Below are 18,180 nucleotides of genomic sequence, written 5' to 3' on the forward strand. Positions count from 1 at the left end.
AGGCTGGAACTTGGAAACTTAAGTAGGAATGTTAGGTTGGGTGAGTAGGTGTTTAGTCCCGGAGTTGTGATTAGAGGCTGATACCTTGACGGTTTTGTCGTGGGATTGTGTAATTGATTCTTTTAACTACGAACTCATATGTTATATTGTTTCTCCATTCTATACTTACATCAACCATGATAAATGTGGAATTTCGAAGTTGGTTTCTAGCCTATCTTTAGGATGGATTCGTGGGGGAAGGACCTCATAGTTGGAGGGGATAATCACGTGGATACTTCCAGTGAGGATGATATGGATGCTTCAGTAGTGTTGTGAAGTATAACGCGACAGTCCAAGAAGGAGAACCGGAGGGACTCTAGAGAGCAGGATCAGCCACTGGTTGGTCGGCGCTACATTTTTCAGTAGTTTACCCGTACGAATCTGCCAATTTTTGCAGGAGGAGCGAACTCAGTCAGAGCAGAATATTGGGTTCGGGAAATAGAAGAATTGCTGGGTGTGCTGGAGTGCTTTGAGGAGTAGAAGGTGCGGTATGCCACTTTTAAATTAGTGGGGCAAGCGAAAAGGTGGTGGAGATCGGCAAAACTAGTGGAGGGACAGTAGCTAGGACTTGCAGTTATTACTTGGAGCCTTTTTAGGGAGGTTTTCTTCAACAGATACTTCCCTACTGTTGCTCGAGAGGCTAAGGCAGAGGAGTTCCTGAATCTAACTCAGGGACACTTGACTATACAGCAGTATGCGGCCAAGTTTATGGAGTTATCCTGTTTCGCTCTGCACATGGTCCCGGATGAGCCGAATAAGGTTCGAATGTTTGAGAGAGGTCTGAGGCTGGGAAATTGTGCACAAGTGATGGCATTGTTGACTCAGAGTTTCTCTAAGCTGGTGGATAGGGCTATGGCTATTGAGGCCAGTATTCCGGAAGGGGAGAGAGCAGCGAATCAGAAGAAGTGGCCCTTGCCTCAAGGGTTTTAGACCAGCACTAGCCAGAGCTCATGGAAGCGGCCTGGTAATTTCACGGGCTAATGGCAGGAGATGGGATATCGAGCCCATAAGGGGAATCCACCACGTTCTACCTATCCTAGATGCTATTAGAGGCATTGGGGCGAGTGCAGGGGTGGACCAAATGACTGCTACTAGTGTGGTGGGGCTGGACATATGGCGCGGGACTACTATGCGACATTGACTCACACTCCCCCATAACATCAATATCTCAGTATTGAGGAGGTAATTAGGCACCCCAAGGTGGTCACTAGAGGGGCATCGCTGAGGCGTGGGTGTACTCACCTACGCCGAGAGATATGGGGAATGGCTGCAATGTGGTGACAGGTACTATTTCTATTTTGTCGAATAATGCTATTGTGTTACTTGATTCTAGTGCGACGCACTCTTTTGTATCTCGGGGATTTGTTAAATTATATAGGGTAGAGACTCAGTTGTTAGATGTCGAGTTAGGTGTGGTCACACTAGTAGGGTCAGTTGTGGTGTGTAGTAAGGTGATCAGAGACTACCCAGTGGAGATTCAGGGGAGAATGCTGCCTGCTAGCTTAATTGTTTTTTTTTTTACATGCATGGGTTCGACGTCTTTTTGGGGATGGATTGGCTAGCATCCAGTTACGTGAGTATCGATTACCACAGGAACGAGGTGGTGTTTAGACCTTATGGCGAGTAGGAGTTTAAATTCATCGGGTCGTGTGTGCGCTCTGCACCGCGGATCCTTTCAGCAATTCGAACAAAGAGGTTACTTCTAGAAGGTGGCCAGGGGTACTTTGCATTTGTAAAAGAAGCACCGAAGGAGGGACTTAAACAAGAGGATATCCCAGTGATAAGGGAGTTCTCGGATGTTTTTCCTGAGGACTTACCGAGATTGCCTCTTGATCGCGAGGTGGAGTTTGCCATTGAATTAACTCTAGGGATAGTACCAATTTCTAACATACAAAATGACTCCGGTTGAATTAGAGGAGCTAAAGGAGCAGTTGCAGGAACTTCTCAATAAAGGATTTATCAGACCAAGTGTATCACCCTAGGGAGCATCGGTGTTGTTTGTAAAGAAGAAGGATGGGTTGATGAGGATGTGTATCGACTACAGGGAGATTAATAAAGTGACAATGAAGAACAAGTACCTGTTACCCCATATTGACGATATGTTTTACTAGTTAAAGGGCACACAGGTTTTCTCTAAGATCAATCTGCAATCCGAGTGTCATCAAGTAAAGATTAGGGCAGAAGATATTCTGAAGACAACATTCAGAACTTGTTATGGCCATTATTAATTTCTGGTTATGCCATCTGGATTGAAAAATTCTCCTGTAGTGTTCATGGATCTGATGAACATGGTTTTTTATCGGTATTTGTACTAGTTCATGGTAGTGTTTATTGACAATATACTGGTGTATTCAAAGAGCCCATAGGAACACGAGGAACAACTACGAATAGTGTTCAGGTTCTGAGAGAAGGAAAGTTTTATGCTAAATTTAAGAAATGTGAGTTTTGGCTTAAACAAGTTGCATTTCTGGGACATGTAGTGTCCAGGGAAGGAATTTCAGTGGACCCGAGCAAAGTGGAGGCGATAGTTGATTGGGCGATACCAAAGAACGTGCACGAGGTTAGAAGTTTCTTGGGTCTGGCAGGATATTATCGTCGGTTCATTGAGGGATTTTTGAGGCTATGGGATCATCTAACGCAGCTTACGATAAAGAACATGAAGTTTGAGTGGACTGGTGAATGCGAGTAGAGTTTTCAAGAATTGAAGCAAAGACTAGTCACTGCTCTAGTGTTGACCATTCCATCAGGAGAGGGTGGATTTGTGATCTACAGTGATGCATCCTAGAAAAGACTTGGGTGTGTATTGATGCAGTAGGGGAAAGTTATTGCGTACACTTATCGAAAACTCAAGGAGTATGAGAAGAACTACCCTATGCACGACTTCGAGCTAGCAGCAGTGGTTTTTGCACTAAAGATCTAACAACACTACTTATATGGTGAAAGGTGCGAGATCTTTACTGACCATAAGAGTCTTAAATAATTTTTCACCTAGAAGGAATTGAATATGATGTAGAGAAGATGACTTGAGTTGATTAAGGATTAAGAGTGCACCATTAGTTACCACCCAGGAAAGGCTAATGTGGTAGCTGATGCTTTGAGTCGGAAGTCGGTGAGTGCGTCAGTTTCGGCGGTTGTTGTATAGCATTAGATCAGGATGGACCTAGAGAGGTTGGGTGTAGAGTAGGTGGAAGGGGATCTATAGGCGTTCATTGCCAGTTTAATTATTCAGCCAACCTTGCAGGAAAAGTTTAAAGCCGCTAAGATGAGAGACGTAGAGTTGATGAAAATTGTGGAGAAGGTACGAAGTGAGCAGCATATTGACTTCGATGTTTCTGAGAATGGGGTTCTTAGATTTCACACTAGGTTGTGTGTACCTAATGACGTGGAGATTAAAAAGACAATTCTGGAGAAGGTACCACATTTATTTAATGAGGGCCAACGCCAGTCAGGTAACCATGGTGATTTAGTCGGTTGTTTGGTTATTCTATACATAGACTTGCTTAGTGTTAATTAGAAAATTTCGAGGACGAAACTTTTTATAAGGAGGGGAGAATTTCATGTAACACCCCGACCCTTTATACTGCCCCAGAGTGCTACTACACCTGTATTTGATAAACATATAGATACAACTCACCTTGAAAGGGACATACAGGTGTTTCATACTGATTTGTATTCTCATGCACATCAGAAAACATAAGCATTCATACGGAATCTACTAGAGTTTCTAACTATATCATTACATACATACGATCGTACTTAAAACATAACCTATTCTTACAGTCCCCAAAAAGATATTCTGAACTAAGTCTATTACATATACAAAACACTTACAAAAACTACACCCAATACTACGCTCCAAGTCCCTCTAGCAGTTAATACTTGTGCCCTGTAGGACCTGAAACAAAGGTTGTATGTTGAGGTGAGATACTTCTCAGTAAGGTGGAAGAGATTACATCAATGTGTGACAACATATGTTTAAACCAATAGAAAGCAGTTACATACTTAAAGCATTCTCAATCCTATAATATAGGAGATATATATAGATATAATTTTAGCAATAGATAGTTTAGCGTCGTAACGAGCGAGAGTTCCTAAGGTTAGGGTAGGGTATAGGCCCATACACACTACAATCCCTCCGCCTAGTACTCAAACCTATGACTTTTCCTATTTTAGTTTTTAAATCATGTATATGCATATTTAGAACATTATCCAATTTCGAAACAATCATAACTAATGCCAACACTACCCCTTGGCGTGGGTTGTGTGATCATAAACCTTGAACTAGCCCTACCTTGCACAGGCACTGTTAGGCAATATACATATTATAGTCCGACTGAATCTAATCCACCTGATCCATTAATCCACCATTGGCCACACCTATCCAGCTGACTATCTCTGTACCCACACTGAAAAATAGATTTGTGGTTGCACTGTACCTGAATTATAGCAACGGTATCGCGCTTAAGCTTTTTAAGGCTTCATATAACATTGAGCTTTTTAAGGCTCTCATAGTAACAGGCTGCGGTCCCAATATCATATATACAATTTACAATAGGACAATTTAACTTGTTTCCAATTCATAAATTACCTTTATAGTTCTAGTATTTTCACAAACTCATTCATCATACTGTGGTATCAACTAGCACACATACTCTCAGTTTAACCCTTTTTCACATATAGAGCTCGGTATCTAACCAACACCTGTTTTCCACATTTTCTAATAACAATTTGGAACTTCATTTCCCATAATTCACATACATACTAGTCAGTTCATCACAATCCATTTCATATCATATGTCACACTCATTTGATTAAAATATGCTATATATAGTATATGACTTGAAAATATCATTTAAACGGAAAAAAAGGGTTCCAAGCATCTCCTACGTTAAGTTTAATACCAACAAAATAGTTTTGGAAAGTTTGGAGATCATATGCCAAAACCCAACTTTTTATCAAAACTATAATATCGTAAAACCGACATTTTTAACCGGTAAAACTTTGCAAATAAGTAGTCATATTGTACATATAAACATAAGCTAACTTTTTAGAGGTTTAGTTTCCAAAAACACTGATGTAAACAAATCCCTTTACCTTTCCCCAAACACAGAAACACGAACTATACGGCTCCAAAACAGCGAACCGAGTTTCCAAAACCTAAAAACCAAAGAACAATACTTCAACACAATCCTATTTACTACAGATCTATCGAACCAAAAACGATTTTAGACCCATACCTCGATTTCGAGATAAAACCCAAAAATCCTCAAGACGAAGATCTGATCTGTTACAATCGTAGAGGTTTTCCTCCTAATGTACGTAGTAATGTCGGATTGTTGATTCGGGTAATAGACGGCCCGAGATCCTAGAGAGAGAGAGAGAGAGGGTCTCCTTCGAGTTCTAGAGAGAGAGAGAGAGAGAGAGTTTTGAGTTTCTTAACCATGAAGCAATGAATAAGATATTTATAATTTAGTTGACCCTGCTAGACTAGTCGACGAAGTGGAGCGCTCGTCAACGAGTAGACTAAGGGCATTCATCGACGACAGAGTTGGCCTCGACAACGAGCCTAAGATTCCAAAATTCCAAAAATCTCTCGGTATCCTCTCGTTAACGATCCTTTAAACCTCACCGATGAGCCACAAAAGAGACTTTGTCGACAAGCCCTGCTATTTTCACCTTTTTAAATTTCTTCCCCTTTTCTTATTTGTTTAATCCACATTTCTCGAGTCGAGTGCTTACACGTAATGCCCCAGAAAATAATATGCATGGAAATGTAAAATAATAATAATAATAATAATAAATTTAAATTTAAATTAAATAATAATTAATAATTAAATAATATAATATAATATAATTATATATATGTATATAAAGTAACTTCCTGAGGAAATTTGAGTGAAATTAAACAGAGAAGACCCCCCCTAATTTGACGCCACTCTCTCTCTCTCCTTGATTTCGTCGGTTAAACGAGTGCCGATCGAAAAACGAAAGATACCACTGAGTTCCATTCTCTGCTACCGACATTCCTACCAGAGTGGATTTGTCATAGGAGTGACGTAGGCACCACTCCTGGGGTAAGGTAAACCCTTTTCCTTTCCTTAATTTCTCTTTAAAATCTTTAGCCAAACTGACGATCAGAAACCACCACGATGTTCTGGAAGCGTTTCTCTACAAGTCTAGTGGGGTAAATTTTTGAACTCGACTTTCCAAGCACCACTCCAAGGTTAGGGTAAGATTTAGGGAATTTAGAAAATTTGCTATTTTTGGGAATTTAATTATTTATTTGGAGTTTATAGGCTTAGGAAATGTTAAAATAATTATTGGGAATTTTGTGAGCTTAGGAATATTAAGGAAATTGTAATTCTGGGGTTGAAGTGATGGAATTAGGGAAATGTGGTTTCAGGGTTTGGAGTTCTAAACGCTGCGAGCGTTGGTTAGAATTTTGTAAGGGTTTTTAGAATTCAGGTAAGGGGATTAAGTTAAGTCAAGATTTTTATTAAATATGAACTGATTAAACTGTTTTATATATATATATATATATATATATATATTTTTTTTTTTTTTATTTATAAGTCCAAAGATTATTTTGAAAACCAACCGTTCAACAGGGATTTTACAAACCTAGGATATATGGTACGGTATTTTGAATAATATGAACGATGGAAAATCTGATTTATTTTACGAACTAAAAATACAGTATTTTTTTGGTTGTCTTTTGGATCCTGTTTGAATATTGAAATTGTGTGGCAAGTGAATAAATTTGGTTTATTGTTTAACCGAATTTGGGAATGATTGTGAAATATACTAGAACTATTGATGAAACATACTGGAATTGCTTGTGAATAATACAGGGATTTGATACGATGGCAGTGAGCCGATTTTTATATGATGGTCGGGGACCAAGTTTTATTTGACGATTATAAGCCAGGTTTTATATGATGGTTGGGGGCCAAGTTTTATTTAATGGGCGGGGGTCGAGTTTTTATTTAATGGCAGTTTGAAACGAAATGATTTAAACTACAGTTTTTAATTACTTAAATTTCATGATATGCTTTGGGAATCATGGGGACCAATTGTTTTGTGAACATGGTACCATTGCTAGTGATTGATTATTAGACCATGTGCACTCACACTATTCTGGATAAAAGTGTAAGGGGTCTCAGCCAACTGCGTGTGTGAGGTTGAAGTAAGAGCGTCGGACTTGCAGCTTGGTTGTTAATGCCTGCATACGTACTTGCAGAGGATGTTGTTTTGACTTTGTTTTGGGCTAATCACCCAGAATTAGTCCAGCCTTCGGACCACACAACCTATGCCATGGGGGAAGTAAATGATGTTAGTCACAGAGAGTTGTCTTATATAGATATTTTTGGATTTATGTAAATGGTGTTAAATATTTACTGAACTGATTTATACTGTGGAAAGAAAAAGGATATTTTCAATTGTATGGAATGACTATATGTTTTTAAATGATATTTTTGGTTAAATGAGGATCTGGTTATTTTCAGTATATACTAAAATTCATGCTGGCCACACACTGATTTTAAGTTAGTCTTCCTCGCTAAAAGTGTCTCACCCAAATATACAAATTATCTTTTCAGGAAACACCAAAGATCGTGTTTAGCATACTAGAAGGGCTGAGCTAGCCATTTAGTTTATGTATGTAGTGGGTATAGACTGAGTTTTCTTTTTGTACAGTGTTATGGGTTGTAATATGCATTTTCTTGGAGACCCTAGTGTATAAAGTAGTTTAGCACTCTAGTAATGTACGTTGGAGAATTTTTCATTATTTCTGCTGCATTTGTCTATTGACTATGGTATCAGGTACACGGACGTCACTATAGTAGCACCCAGGCCCCACGTGGCGGGTTGATTTGTAACGCCTCGACTTGGGTCTACCAGGGAGCACTGCGTCTCTCCTCCTCCACCTGGACCAGACAATAGGGGGTCAGGCCTTATCGGACTAACGCTGGCCCCACAGACCAACACGCGTCCTTTTCAGTGTGTTTTGTCCTCACTCACATACTTCCTGAGAAATCTTCTCAAAAGGTCACCTATCCCAAGATTACTCCAAGTTAAACACGCTTAACCGTAGAGTTCTTATGGTAAGTTTCCTGAAAAGAAAGGTGCACCTTGTTATATGGGTAGTAACATCAAATTCTTTTTAAGCATTTCTTCCACGGGGTATCACATTCTCTCCCACTTACAGAACGCAACGTCCTTAGTGCGAACCCACATTTCCAAATCCAGACGATGTGAATCTCATCACACTTCCAGCTGGGTAATGGCTCTGATACCATTTTATAACGCCTCAACCTTGGTTTGCCAGGGAGCATTACGTCTCTCCTCCTCCACATGAACCAGACAATAGGGGGCGGGCCTTATCGGACTTATGACTGGCCCCATAGACCAACATGTGTCCTTTTCAGTGTGTTTTGTCCTCACTCACACACTTCTTGAGAAAACTTCCCAGAAGGTCACCTATCCCAAGATTACTCCAAGTCAAACACGCTTAACTGTGGAGTTCTTATGGGAAGGCTCCTGAAAAGAAAGATGCACCTTATTGATATGGGTAGTAACATCAAATCCTTTGTAAGCCTTTCTTCCACGGGCTATCACATTAGTGGTGACTCCATCACACATCGTTTTCCACGAAAATCACATTTTCAAAATCCACACTTTATTTCATTTTTAGTCGTCCCAAGTTCGCGTCCGGGAACGTCACAACACTACTTAATTTGAACTTGACCAGAACAATTTTTCATCACAAATTCTCTTTTGTATCTTGACTAGTTGCTCAGAATAAGGTTGATCAGTATTATCGATAAAACACCTCAACCTAGAAAATTACTCCTGATCTCTCTCGGGCTTTTGTGATTGGTATGTAAGAGAATCGACACCACTTATTCTTTATAACACGACTTGTTCTAGCAATTAACACTTTTGTAAGGACGTGTTTTTTTTTTTTTTTTCGGGTAATAAAAAATGAAGGGTCTAGAAGAGACTCTCCTAGCTGGCTTGCACTAGTCATAAGCTAGACATATTAAGTATTCTTAAAAGGGGTTGAGAAAGTTGCCATCCTAATTAGAACATCCACTCTTGACAATTTTAGGCTTGAACTTTCCCAAAAACAAATTTCTATATTGGGGAGAACATGAGTTTTTATAAAAGAAAGAAGAAGAAGAAAAAGATATGTTAGATGATGAAGGCAATCATTGACAATTTAGCAGCAAAGTGGAGTGCATGCATCAAACCAACATATATATTATGATGTAGCTATGACTAGCTTAGCTAGTTAGGCACATTGCTTAGTTAATATTCTAAATATCTAGCTAGCTAGGTTTCATGACTCCATGCTGCCCATGTGTGTGTGCTACTTAAAAACTTTAATACAAAAGGTCAAGTCATAGCGACGATTACGGGTGTCGAGTGCGATTAATCAAATCAAATACTGAAAGTACTAAATGAATTGAATTTTTTATTTACTAAAAAAAATTGAAGAGTAAGTGAACCATTTTGATTAGTTAATTGAAATTCGACTAAAGATAGTTTAGGTTAATATCTCATGGTTAATTGAATCAAACTATTAACTAGTATAAAAATTATATTTTTTTTTTTCATTAAAAAATCATAATTTGCTATACATATAGACACAACACACACACACGCTTAAGTAATTATAATATATTAATTTGCTTCTCTTAACCTTCAATGTTGAGATTGTTGAATTGAAATCCAAGCAATGAAAACTTGTAAATAAGGTGCCAAAACCAAATCAAAAGAATTAGGGCTTGTTTAGTGTTGTTTCTATTATTTATTTTTTGTTTTTGTTTTCTAATGCTTCATTTCTATAAAGTGAAAAATCAGATTATGAAAAATTATTTTTTATGTTTTCTATTTTCAAGTATTTGCGAAAAAAAACTAAAAATTAAGTTTTATAATTTTCAATTGTTGTGGAAAAATGTTGTCAAAATATTTTAATATTCAAAATTATTTTTTTAATTAAATTGTTCATTTTATGCATAATTTTTAATTAAAAAATAATTAAAATGATCATTTGAATTTAATATTTATATAATAAACATTTCCTTAAAATTTGTATAAATTAAAAAAATAATGAAAGAAGTTTATAAATTATTTTCACTATTTTTCAATTATCATTTACAATAAGATTTTTCTTGTAAAATGAATTTTGAAATATGCTAATTAAGTAAATAATTTTATTTTATTATAATAATTTTAATTTTTATTATTTTATCATTTTATCATTTTAGTAATATTTTTTAATTATTATTTGATTCAAGGACAAAAATGAGCATTTGCTTAATTAAGTTTTTAATTTATTTTAGTTTTAAAAATATATCTAAATAATTAAGTTGTTAGTTTTCCGTATCGAGTTTCTATTTCTAGTTTTTATTTTATTCTTTATAATTTTTAGCAGTAATATTAAACAATCCCTTAATTTTCCCTTTTTTTTTTTTTCTCAATTAGATTTGATTTCAAATTTACAAGTTCCTTATATTATTAAATTATTCAGGAATATATAAACTTAGGCCTTTTGATATATTAGTAATTATACTACTTTTAAAAGTACAAAATATTTTTTTTGTAGTCTACTGTGATAAATTTCATAATACTTATTTTGTCCTAATTATTTAATTAAGAGGTTTACAATTTTAATTAAAAATGCTCCCCTCCTCTATTGGCTTTTTCTTTTCTCTAAACAATTCTTTTCTCAACCTTTTCATTTCTTAATATTTCCTCCTCTCCAAATGGTTCATCTCTCAGCCCCCCTTTCATCTTCTCATCTCTCATTTTTAGTCTTCTCACGCCACTTATATATATCTTCAGTGAAGAAGAAAGAAAGAATAATAGTTCAAGAAAATTATCTAAAAAGTTACGATCAGAAGTTGAACTCAAATTTTTAAGAGACAAAATTGGGCACATGTATGAACAGATTGTTGAAGAAACGAGGTCGTGCTAATAATTTCACATGATTCAACAACTGTCCCATGTCAAGGAAGGGTTCAAGAGATGGACTCTCATCATGTAAGATCCTAATTTGAAAACCTATAAGAACCTAATAGTAGTGTTGATGTTTAAAATTTAAGTATGATACTCCAAAAATGTAACTGTTTTTGCTTTGGATGATAATGTTGATTTTTAAGATATTCCAAAGCGCTTAAATCTCAATTAGACGGTCATGATGCTTGAAAAATGAAAATGTTTATTATTAGATGATAATGTTGATTCTAAGATATTTAAAATCTCTCTCTCTCTCTCTCTCTCTCTCTATATATATATATATATATAGACACACTCGCACACACACCATAAGGTTTTAAGAGCACTCTTAACTTTTCTATATGTATATACATAATAAGATTTTAAGAGCACTCTCAACTTATCTATGAAGATACAAATTGTTTTTCTATCCTTCTTCTCTTTTAAACAAAAGTTTCTTATCAAATTTCTTTTCCCCTTTCACAGAAAGATTTATTTAATATATTTTTTAAATCAACGAGATTATTTTTATAAAAAAAATTACTATAGTTAAGATTATAAGTGCAAGCATTTGATGTAGATTGAAAAAATAATAATTTAAATAAAATTTCATTTGAAAAAAAATGTATTCACATGCAACATGTGTGCATTAACTAGTAAAGGTAAAAGACAGATCTCTCGGAGGTTCGACGAAAGGATAAAAACCTTTTCTAAAGTTTCAAAAATCTTACAAACCTCTCCCGACATTTGATTTTTAAGACAGTTATATATTTCAGAAAAATTTTACCTTTTTACTAAATATAAAGGAAAATTTGTGTCTTTTTGATAAATCTCATAGGAGGTCAATAAAAAATTTTAAAATTTTAGGAAAGATCCTTAAATTTTTTAAATCTTTAATCATATCGTGCCACACAAGGCAAATTGGTCTCTTTTATCCTAATAATAATTTATATAGCAATTAATATTTAACAGCCACAAGTTAATAAGCTCCATTTATTTCTTGATAAAGGACTTGATCCATCTTGAAAATCTATTGGAAAGAGAGCATAAGGCACAGTGGGCCTCACGATGAAGGAGCCCAAAAAAATAAAAATGTTGGGTTAAAGTAAAACTACCTAAGTATGCACAAAGAAGAAATTAATACCAATGCAATGCCTCACAATGGGCCAATGGGTAATGTTTATGGCCTTCAGGCCATCAATGTTGGGCTTCTCATATGGGCTTGGTTCTTACCTGGCCCATTCATTCTTTAAAACAAAAGCCCATTATGAGCTTAGTTCTGCCCAAATCTATTCCTTAAGACTCTTATCTATTCAACCTAGGTAACTTTTCTCTTCTCTTCCGTTTTACATTTTTTCTTCGTTTGGTTGATAAGAAAATTAAAGTACAGAATAGAAAAGGAAAGTGAACCGGACCCTTTATTTTTATGGGTAACCAAAAAATAACAAGCATTTTCAAGATAGTACAAGTGTGTTCTGAAGAAAAATAGCAGTTAATTCATTTTCTGCACACTTTTTTGCAAGTGCAACTTTGGTGACAATAAATGATCAAACAAATTCAATATTGACTTGATTAAAAGAGAAACAAAATAGGTAAAAAATCTTATTGAACTGTTCTTACTGGTTTTAGAAAACTTGATATTACAGAAAACTTGATATGTGGTAAAGACTTCGTCGTTTAATATGAAATTGTTATTAAACAGTTAATTTCTCTGCAAAAATATGGATTGATCCTATAAAAACAAGTTGAAGTTAAAGAATGAGAAAAGTTAAACATAATTTTTTTTACAAAAATCTTTTTAAAAGTCAATAATAAAAAAAATTAATTTATTAAACACAAATTCTTAAAATAAGTTGAAGGTTTAACCTTTACATTTGCATATTCTATATGGTTTTTAATTGATGAATTAAAAGAATGAGTTTTTGGATTCTCTTTAATCAAATTGAATTTATTTAAACTCAATTACTTTGAGAAAATACATTTGTCAAGTTTCAACTCTTACGAATTTGAAAATTAATTTAATAAAAAAAATAAGTATTATTTTGAGGGAAAAATGTACATACATAAAAGTTGAGTTTTTTCCCATTTTATTATTAAAAAAAATAAAATATTAAATAATACTCTTATTAGGAAAAAATTTCCCAAATTGATGTCCACGTAATCTCGCAGCTTCATTCTTGCGAGATTTAAAGGCCCAGAGAGTGAGAAGCTGATGCGTGGCACAGTAGAAGAGAAAATCTCGCAGCATGAAATTACAAGATTTAAAGGCTCAGCGTTTCGGCTCGTGACTCGTGGCTTGGTGGCAGAACAAATCTCGCAGGACCAAACTACGAGATTTGCTATGCAAAGACGCCTGATCTAAAGCGTGGCAAATCTCGCAAGTTGGTCCTGCGAGATTTGCTTCGCCTGTTCTTCGACCCTTTCTCCTTCAATGTTCTTCACGTTGCAGGAGGGCTGCAGACCAGCGCAACAAAGACCCTTGCAGCAAGCTGGATGCTTTGCAGGTTACCATTGGTGTGGCGAATCGAATCGTTGCTGCTCGTGAACGTTGGTGGAAGCGAGCTGCCTGAGGAGAAGCTTATAAAAGGGAAGATGGGGTAAGTTCTTTGAAAACCCTAAACTTTATATATTTTGAATTGAAAATACTCCGATTGATTGGTAGATTTGTGAGTGTGATTCATAAGATCGTGGGGTGTACATAAAATAGTGCTGATTGAAGGTTTTTAATTGGAAACGCCCAAATTTGTGGAGGTATGGATTTTAATTTTGTTCAGTTTTTCATTTAATTTTTAATATTTATTATAAGTGATGAGGAGCATTGAAATATATATATATATATATATATATATATATATATATATATATAATTTTTTGTACGCAATTTAGTTATTTAATCCTATGGTAGATTAAATTCAGTTTGAGTTGTTATTTTGACTAATTGAAAAATTATTACATTTATGATACATAAAAGAGATAATTTGAATCACTTCCTATGGCATAAATATATTGGTAGGTGTTGATAATTTGAATAACTTCCTAATGCTCAAGTTAAATTTTGTGTAAAGTTTAATTTTATCATTACTTTCACTTTTAAGGAGCAACCTCTTTACTTTTGGGAATCGAATATTATTTTTAGTTTAATTTTATTACTTCGAATTTTTAAACTTTAAATTTAAATTTAAAATAATTTAAATAAGTCATCATAAAAATATTCAATAGAGTATATTGTAAATAACTTGATTTATTCGCAAATATGATCAAATAAAATTTTCATTAGCCGCAGTCGTGAAGGAAGACGACGACGGCCTGGAGCGCTGTTTCGTGACGACGGCTTGGAGCGCTGTTCTTTCTCCAGGGTCCCTGTCGCCGCGAGTTCCCGCCACCGCAAATGACGACGGAGTTGGAGAGGTTAGAGAGGAGGAAGAGGACGATTTGTGAGTCTAGCCGCTGTTGCGAACGGCGAAGTTGTCTTCTTCGGCTGCACGCATCGGATTCGTTGCCCTACAATGCCCCTTCGTTCGAAAGCCCTAGTCAGTAGCCAGTACCCTCTGTTAAAAAGAGAGCATCTCGTCCAGTTTCTCTTATCTGGTAGTCGCAAGTACTTTTCCTCATCTCCTCCGGTTGCCGTCATCGCAGACCCTTTCTTTCTCTAGTCTGCGCAGAAGCTTCTTTATTTTGTGTAGCGGAGTCTGCCTAAAGCCTCTGCTTCTCAAACTTCCACCGCCGGCTCCACAGTAGGTGCTCCACTCCATATTCGCTTCATCTTTACTCCATTAAGTAACCTGGGGTTTCTAGCAATTCGTTAAAATCCATTGAAGCATCATCTGGGTCGAAGGAGGAGGCACTCGGAGAAGGATCATCCACCGGCAGCGACTTTTTCGCTAGCACCTTACACACACCTTTGACGACCTTCGCTCACTAGCTCGGCTAGCCGCTTCCCAGCGCCACCGCTGCGTTTCTCCCGTCGCCGTCACCGCTTTTCCCTGTGAAGGGAACGCCAAGACTCAAGGTTTGTTATTTTTCTGAGGAGACACACGAGGGGTAACATAGAACAACGATCTGTGCCAAAAACTGTGAGTCGTCGCCGTCGAGGACAAATCACGGAAATTACAAGCCATCGCTGCTCAGGGAGTCGCCAAACAATGCAGGTCAATCTATTTTCTATTTAGAAAAGTTTGGTTTTAATCTCAATATATTGCAATGCAGTGTCGTCCCCCGCCGATGGCCGCACCATCGGCGAGGAATGCCGTCCAGGCTAGTTCCGGAGTGCAGTCATATGCGCAAATTGTGAGTAAAAAAGTGGAGATGCTTGCGTTCAAAATTCCCATGAGATTGCCTGTTAGTATCAATGGGGAATTGGGATTTATTTTCTCAGAAGTAGAGACGGTTAAGGTTAAGGAAGAATTTCGTTTTGCATTAGTATTAAAATTTTTGAGGAATCGGTCATCTATTGATAAAATTAGGCTTTTGATTGTGAAAATGTGGGGTTTGTCGGAAATTCCAACGATTAGTGTTATGGATGATTATCACGTGTTAATTCACATGAAAAACGAACGTGACTTTCTACATGGTTGGGCAAGGGAAGGTAGAACTATGGAAGGCAATTCTTTTCGAATATTTAAGTGGACGAAGGATTTTGATACTAAAAAAGAATCCTCATTGGCTCCTTAATGGATTTTCTTACCGGGGTTACCAATGCATCTTTATCGAACGGATTTTCTTCAAATTATAGCAACTCGTTTTGGTTGTTATCTTGGAACTGAGAATGCAACAATTAATTGTACGAGAGCATCGGAGATACGTATTTGCGTGGAAGTTGACCTAACAATGGAGCCAGTAAAGGGATTTCCTCTTGTCTTATTTTCAAAACAATGTATTTGACAAGAGGCCAAATATGAAAATATGGGTTTTTTCTGCTCTAAATGTTGCCGGTAAGAACATACCTCGATTGTTTGCAGGGTGGGAGAGAAGCGAAGGGAGGAGGAAAAATATAAAGAAAAAAAGATATGGAAACCAAAGAGTAATGACGTTGTAATAGAAACCAAAGACTAATGACGTTGTAACAGAAACCAATTCCGACATGGATAAAGGAGCAAAGAAGGTGGTGCAAGAAGCAAGACCCAGTAATGTGCATATGACGAAGAAGATTAATGATAGGGGCCCTGAAATAGTGCAAACTCTTGTAGTTCAAGAAAATGGGGATCATGCAAGGCAAAACTCTGATATTCCGCAGAAAGCTTTAGAAAATAATGGGAATGAAAATTCAATAGAGAGGAATGAAGGGGAGTGTGAAGAAGTCAGATATGATGATGATCCTCGAGTTTCAAACGATGAACATCTATCTCAAGAGGAAGTGGATAGTTCTAAACTGACTGAAGGTCGGGACCAAGGTTTGCAACAGGAGGATTTGGCTTGGGGTTATTCGTCTAAGAGGGAGGAAGGAGAAATATCAGTTTTAAAGGGCAAAGAAAAAATGTATGAGTCTGATATAGGGTAGGGATGGATTTCCGTAAAAAATTCGGTGAGCAAATCTCAGAGAGTCTCATCCGACCGCATAAATAAAATTTATGACGAATACAATTCTTTTCTAGAATATTAGGGGGTTGGACAGGTCTAGAGGTGGGTTAAATATGCTAATTAAAAAGTTTAATGTTGGGTTGTTTGCTATTTCATAACCGTTCGCGGCTGAGGAGCGGATGGTAATGCTGGGTAATTTTTTGAATTACCATCATTTCATATCTAATGAAAATTAGGGCGGTAAATTGTGGCTATTTTGGAAGGATATAGATGCCTTTGAGGTGATTTTAATCACGACTTAGAAGATTTCTGGGTGGTTTTTTAAGGATGGACAAAGAATTTTGGTGAGTTTTGTCTATGCCAAATGTTTCTATGTTGAAAGAAGAGAGTTATGGCGGCAACTGGAGGAGTGCCAATCAGATTTTCCTTGGTTGGTCATGTGTGATTTTAATATGATCCGAACGGACACTAAAAGAATTGGTGGAAAATCAAGACCACTGTTACCTATGATGGAGTTTCATAACTGCTTACATCATTGTGGTCTCTTTGATTTATCAAACACAGGCTCACGAATGTCGTGGTGCAATAACCATGAAGGGGTGGCTCGTAGTTGGGCTAAGCTTGATCGTGTTCTTATTAATAATGGTTTTTCCAACCTATAGGGTTCGGCTCAATTCAAATATCTGAGTCGAAAATCATCAGATCATAGCCCTATGATGGTGTATACAAATACGTCTTTCTCCCGATATAGCCCTACCCTATTTCAGTTCTTAAATATGTGGAGCTCGAATGAAATGTTTTTGTCGTACGTTAAAGATGTCTGGATCAGGAATGACTCGGCTTCGGGTCTTCTGAAACTTGTTATTCGCCTTAAGAGAACTAAAGTTACTTTACGTGTATGGAATAAAAATGTCTTTGGGAGAGTGGAAGAAAAATTAAAAGCTCTTAAGGAAAGGATGGAATATCTAGAAAATCAACTACAAGCAGGTTTTTCTGAGGATGTCAAAGCTGATTACTTGACTACTAAGGCGGAGATTCAGGTGTGGGAGAAGAGGGAAGCATCTCGCTTAGGACAAATGGCGACAAAAAAATGGTTGACTGAGGGGGATCAAAATTCTAAATTCTTTCATTCAATTATCAATCAAAGGTGGAATAAGAGTCATATAGACCGTATGGTTCTGAACGATGGAAGGATATTGGAGGGTGCGGAAGCAATTCATAATGAGGCAATTGTTTTTTTTTTAGAATTTTCTTTCAGAATCTTCAACTGTTGAACCATGGAATCTCTCTGAGTTAATTCAAAGGAAAATTTTAGATGTTGATAATAATTTACTCTGCGCTGATCCGATAGAAAAAAAAGTTAAAAAAGCGGTGTTCTCTATTCCCAAAGAAAGTAGTCCCAAACTGGATGAATTTGGATCTTAATTTTATAAATCTTGCTGGGATATTATAAAAAAAGATCTCTTGGATGAGGCAATGAATTTTTTTCAGGGCACTACTCTTTCCAAGTTTTTTTCATCTTCATTTATTGTTTTAATTCCGAAGGTGGATAATCCTTCTAACTTTAATAAATTCCGGCCTATTAGTTTATGCTCTGTGGCTCATAAAATTTTTTCCAAGATT

The sequence above is a fragment of the Malania oleifera genome, chromosome 3, assembly GCF_029873635.1.
Source record: "Malania oleifera isolate guangnan ecotype guangnan chromosome 3, ASM2987363v1, whole genome shotgun sequence".
NCBI lineage: Eukaryota > Viridiplantae > Streptophyta > Magnoliopsida > Santalales > Ximeniaceae > Malania > Malania oleifera.